General features: G+C 36.3%; 1 long non-coding RNA gene across 1 annotated transcript; it reads left to right on the top strand.

Annotated features, from left to right (window-relative positions):
- Positions 1-648: 648 nt before the first annotated feature.
- Positions 649-5,842, top strand: LOC576787. The gene is made up of 4 exons (XR_973160.2): positions 649-772; positions 2,095-2,150; positions 2,703-2,790; positions 3,608-5,842. It is a non-coding gene; the product is annotated as an uncharacterized LOC576787 (long non-coding RNA).
- Positions 5,843-6,000: the final 158 nt, after the last annotated feature.

Below are 6,000 nucleotides of genomic sequence, written 5' to 3'. Positions count from 1 at the left end.
TCCAGCTATAGGCCAATGGCAATTGCCACTCCTAATTCATTTATCCTAAAATCCAGCCTTAAAAATCTAAATTTCTGTTGGATCCTATACCATTAGGGCTGTAATCTGGATCCATGTAATTATGGCTCTCTGTTTATATATTATGATAAAGAAAATTTCTCTCTTAATTTGTACAAACACGGAATAAATGTTGAATTCCAGTCATAGCCTATACCTGCATGCAGTTGGGAGAGGAGGATTCCCAACACAAACTATTTATCCTAACACTAACAGTAATGATTGGACTAAGAAAAGTCAACATCATCTTCATCATCATCATCATCATCATCACCACCACCACCACCACCACCACCACCACTACCGCCGCCAACGTCACCACCGCAACCACCACCACCACCACCACCACCACCACCACCACCACCACCACCACCACCACCACCACCACCACCACCACAACCAACCACCACCACCACCACCACCACCACCACCTCCACCACACCACTAGCTGTACTAGCTGTCAGTCTGCCAATGTCAGCCTACCAATGTACAAAGTCTATGGATAGTCTCACATTGCAGACTCTGTCACACACAACTACTGTCAAGGGTTCGTGACCTGACACACTGCACGTATGCATGCTAGCGCTAGTGGATAATTCTGGAACTAAGACTATTCCGGCGCGCTAACTCTTCACACACGACTCTTTCACTGATCACGTGTACAAAAAAAACAACGACGGGAGATTCCATATTTACAAAATGTCTGGCAGAGAAGGTAAGATTACTTAATAAATATACAATTTAGGTTGACCCAAAGGTAGCAGATGTAATGATTATACTCAAGATGTAGCTGTAATATTCAAGTTGATGATATCTATAATTTAGGGTGTCTTTTAATTACTGTGGTTCTTTTCACATACACACATCAAAGTAGGTGGGACAACACATTAATTTTTGGTAGTCAAATATTTAAGGTGGTAGGCCCTACGTAGTGTGGCATACTAGTGTAGTATAGAATGTCTCCAAAGAGTCCAAACCTGGTCAGTTTTACTTGTGACTTCTTGGATGTTTGTTTGTCATGTGTGCAAGTGCAAGAATTTGATTCATGATGAGATTAACACCTAATTAATACCTGATTAAAATAGGCAGCTAGCAGCTAGCACTTTCGGTAGGGGCACTGGTCCGAGAATGACGATTGCATTGTCCGCATGAACAAGGATATCCTTGTAAATGTGTACGAATTGTTTCCTAAAAAATAAGGCAGACGTTTATTTTGAGGGGCGCTCTGCAAAAGTACGGTTACCGATCCGAGCTGGCAATGCGAAAAATGAATTCTACATCCATAATAAAATACCCCCTGTCTTCTTTTAATGAGTTGTCCGTCTTCCCAACAATTTATCGTTCATAATGTGAAAGTCTCTGTGCTATGTATGTGAGACATGCATCATGGAGCATCATCGCGGCATCTGTTTTTCGCATCGCCAAATAATAAATATGTGGATGATCCTTATCTTTTAGGACGCGATTTGTCCACGTTTATGAGGGCGAGGATATCTTTGTTTATGCGGACGATCCTCATTCTCGGACCAGCGCCCCTATATACTGACTTTAATTATTTAAATTGATAAATTAGAAATTGAGCAGTTGCCAGGATCACGTCAGTTAATGAGTAATTGAGAGAGGGTTTTTTATGACTTACAAAATGTATAGACCTATGACACTTGAAAATCATTTTGCATAATTTTGTTTACATGTAATAAAAATTAAGTGGCTGCTGTTCATAAAGTCATTAAGACATTTTAAGAGTCATGGTTGTTGACTTTAAATTCAATTTCTCTTTGGTGAAAACTCAAAAAAGATGATCTAGACCCTAACAAAATAATTATTTGTCACAAAGTTATGTTTTAAGTTACAGCCAACCAAAGCATAGATTCATGTGATGTAAGTGCACTGTCTGAAAAGTATGAATTCTTTCTTACTTGACCCTAGATCTAGTGAGAAGAGTAAATGGATTAGATTTAGACAGAGACCTGCATGTTTTAATGATAAATTTTTGTGTATCAATTGTGTTTTCTGCTCTCATTTTGTTGTCTGCAGGAGGAAAGAAGAAGCCTTTGAAGCAGCCCAAGAAGAAGGGAAATGATTTAGATGATGTGAGTTAAATTAACAATTCAGATTTGAGTTTCAGCAAACTCTGAATTCTGCAATCTTTCAATTCTGGAAGCCTTTCGTTCTGTGTCCTTCTGAATTTGAATTCATCATGCAATGAACTATAATCAAAATACAAACATTTTAGCATCAAGTGTATGTTAAGGGGGGGGGGGGGGTGGAATAGTTTGTCATTTACTGTTTAATAGCAGAACTGTTTTGTACCAAGAAACTTTTGAGGATTGTTAATGGAGAATTTTTTTTTAGCAAGAAGCTGTTTTTAATTGCTCAAGTAACATGTAAGTGTTGTAATTCAAACCTTAATACAATGTGCATTTTTCATGAATGTGCAAATATTTACCACTACTCCAGTCAAAATTGATTTAATGACTACCACTCTATATAGACCACTTATTTTGTTTCCCTTGGTTTCAGTTGTTTCCCATTGAAACCTATGTCTTCCTTGAGTGGTCTTTGTATACCTGTATTTCATGTCTTTCCTGTGACCCATGAAACAGGATTTCAGTTAGCACATCTCTCATGTTTCATATCTGTAGGATGATTTGGCTCACAAGCAGAAATTAAAAGACGAGCAGAAGAAATTAAAGGAGGCTCAAGCCAATGCTTCCAAGAAAGGACCTATGGGTAAGAGTGTGAACAGAACTAAGGGTACAACAACATGGGCAAGTAAATCATCAAATGGCTCGCCCAAGCACCTACATGTCATCCACTATCCCTATCGAAAGGATAAGGGGTATCCTCTTAAATTCTGTGAAAAGTGTAGAGAATGTTTTTCTTGTTACTTCATAATATTAACTTGCTGTATTATGGAAGTAAGGTGTACATGTAAATTCAGTTGCCCAGCTAAAATATTGGTTGCCCTGGGTTGATTTGTTATGCATGGAGATTTGTAGCACCCTACAGCAATATTTTTCATCATGTACATGTAGGTGATTTATGGGGAGGGGGGGGGGGGGGGGAGGGGAAGAAAGCTTTCTTGTGAAGTATGACAGTGTTAGGATGTGGTTTCCTGCTTGGTTTTTTAAATAAAAATAAATATGTTGTGGGTTTTCCAGATTGTTATACTTACTGTATGCTTGAGGACTCATTTTTGTAGATTTGTTGAAGATCTCTAAAAACTGAATTGCTTACCAAAATTTATTTTTGCTGGGGGGGGGGGGGGGTCCTAATAAATGTGACATAATCCTTACTTTGTTAAACTGTTCAGTATTTTGTTCCTTTTGGACAACTGATGTGTTCCTATTTCCATTAAAAAAATTATGATTACAGTTTACTTCAATATATCTTACCTCATGCCCATGTAGTTTTTGTTTTTACTGGTATGTATTTATTGAACTGTTTATTTATATGTAGATATTTGTGTGTTTCACAGCTTGTAATGGAATTAAATTCTCCATTAGGGCTTTCCATGTTTGTGATTGTCTTCTATTTTTCTTTTCAGGTTCTGGTGGCATCAAGAAATCAGTTGGCAAGAAGGGTAAATGACCCCAATCTCCACCAAGTAGATACCTGCTGATCGTTTCGCACCAAGCAACCAACCAGCAGGAACGAATAACATTGCCGCTTCAAACTTCAATCTTACACACTATCTTTACGAGAAACTTGAATCTCACATGTCTTTGGAGAAGATGGCATTATGACTTTGATATCACACTTCTCCTCCTATATCCTTCATGTTCCTCATCCTTATTACAGCTACAGTGAAACCTGTAAAGAAAGACCATCGGATGGAGAAACAAAACGTTAGGCAGGTGATCTTTGTACAAAGTGTCCTTAAACACATGTTTCAATGAGAACCACCAATGGAGGGAAACAAAAATGGTGGTCTTTCTATACAGGTGGTTGCTGAAGTAGCTTTGACTGTATATTTGGTAGTTTTTCCTTCTCCCGCTTCAGAAAACATTTTTTGTGTGTTGCCTATACAAACTTCGAACAGCTATTTGAATTTCATTTTCCTATTTTTAAAACTTTACTAGTGCCATTTAAAAGAAGAAGACATACGGTATTGATTCAAACTGAGGCAACTTTCTCAATATTCCTCTGCATGTTCTAATCTCATGATTAAAATTGAATTACAGTGTAGTATATTTTTGTTCTTTTGTGAGGATTGTACAATTTAGATAACAAATTCAATAAGAACGTTTAAATCATTAGGAATTAGTCCTGTAAGACATCCAAAAGGTAATGGATGAGACAGTTTTGATATCTGTGGGTCAGGGACCTTTCTCAGACGTGAGTTGCGTAACTTAAGTTTGTCAGTACAACATATCTAAGGAATTCACTACGTAAAGTGGGTTGGCCCATTACATATTAGCGTTAGCTCGTTTCTATAAATTCAATGATCAGCATCTATTCTTTTCTCTGGCACATTTATTTGTTAGAAATAAATCTGGTTATTTATGAGGATTATATTCTATTTCCGGTACACACTACACTACATTCCTCTTTGGAAAGATTTTGACATGGAGAAGTTTCACAAAAGACAAGTATTAGTACTTTTTGTTGATATACAGGATAAATAGGGATTTCTGTATTGACATTTCTTATATAATTTGCATCAATATGAAGGATCATGATTATATTTTCCTCTTTGTATTTCTGTCAGTGTTATACTTGTACATAAAATAGGGTACAAGAATATTACAGATAACAAGAAATTTGCAATAGAAATGGGCATGTTGTTTAAACTTTACACTTTACCATTAGAAATAAGACGATCATCATCAGTTGAAATATTTAAGAAGAAACTTAAGCACCATTTGTTTATGTCGTAGTTTTAATATTGTATAATTATTTTGATGTTGTACAAGAGCGCCTTGAGCAGTCTTTTAGAATGGATATGTACGCTTTATAAATTGACATTATTATTATTATTATTATTAAACTAATTGCATGGAATCATGATTATTATACAAGAACATTGGGAATGTTGTAAAGTTTGAGTATTTCAAAATCTTGGACATCTAACGGTGAAGACACTCCCTTTGTAAACGTAACCGATTCATACCTTATGGGAATTTTGATAGCACCCAAAGTAGTATGAAAAGGAGGGTGTTGGTTTCAATAGACATATTTGACAATACCAATTTGTCTTTTCTTGAAATATACTTATGATTGCAAACATGATATCAGTGTAATGGCACGTAGATATCAATCTTTTCATGCAACAACTGTTTATAGATTGTATGCTCTTCGTTTTGTTCACTGCATTGGGACAGACAAGCCTGCTGCCATGAATTGTCATTAATCTGAGAAATTTGTAGTTTGATCACACTCTATCAAGAAAGTCACATTTGCAGACTGCTTCAAGATGGTCATGTTAAGATGAAACGATAGTACAAGGCAAATGCATTGTGAAATAGTATTCCAATTCCACCACTAGGACTGGATTGTCTATTTAATTTTACTTGATTTTTTTTTCCTCTCCTAATTTATCATTAAACCATTTCCTTTTCCCCCTTCTTTTTATTACTTGCTGCTCATACGTCATGCCCTTAATACTTAATAGTCTGGAATGTAATGCAAAATGACAATCTAGCTTGTCCGGCTGCTAAGTACGAGCTTGACTGTTATATTGCAGCACTGCGTCAAAGAAGGTAATCTTTTTGGAAAGGAAACAAGTGTACGATATTATCTCTGGAAATAAATAAATTCTTCAATTTGTTTTTGTACAGAACAATGGTCTGAGATTTTTATTATTTTGATGGTGGTGTGTTGTGAAATGAATGTCTTGAGTGACTTTGTACCAAACACAGGGTTGGAAACATTGAAAGAAGGAAAGTATGTTTGATAAAATCAAACTTGATAATTGAAGTCAGGTGGCTTTATTTGAAA

This window comes from Strongylocentrotus purpuratus, unplaced genomic scaffold, assembly GCF_000002235.5.
Source record: "Strongylocentrotus purpuratus isolate Spur 01 unplaced genomic scaffold, Spur_5.0 spur5_scaffold_6, whole genome shotgun sequence".
NCBI classification, from domain to species: domain Eukaryota; kingdom Metazoa; phylum Echinodermata; class Echinoidea; order Camarodonta; family Strongylocentrotidae; genus Strongylocentrotus; species Strongylocentrotus purpuratus.
This window is presented reverse-complemented; position numbering and strand designations above follow the sequence as displayed.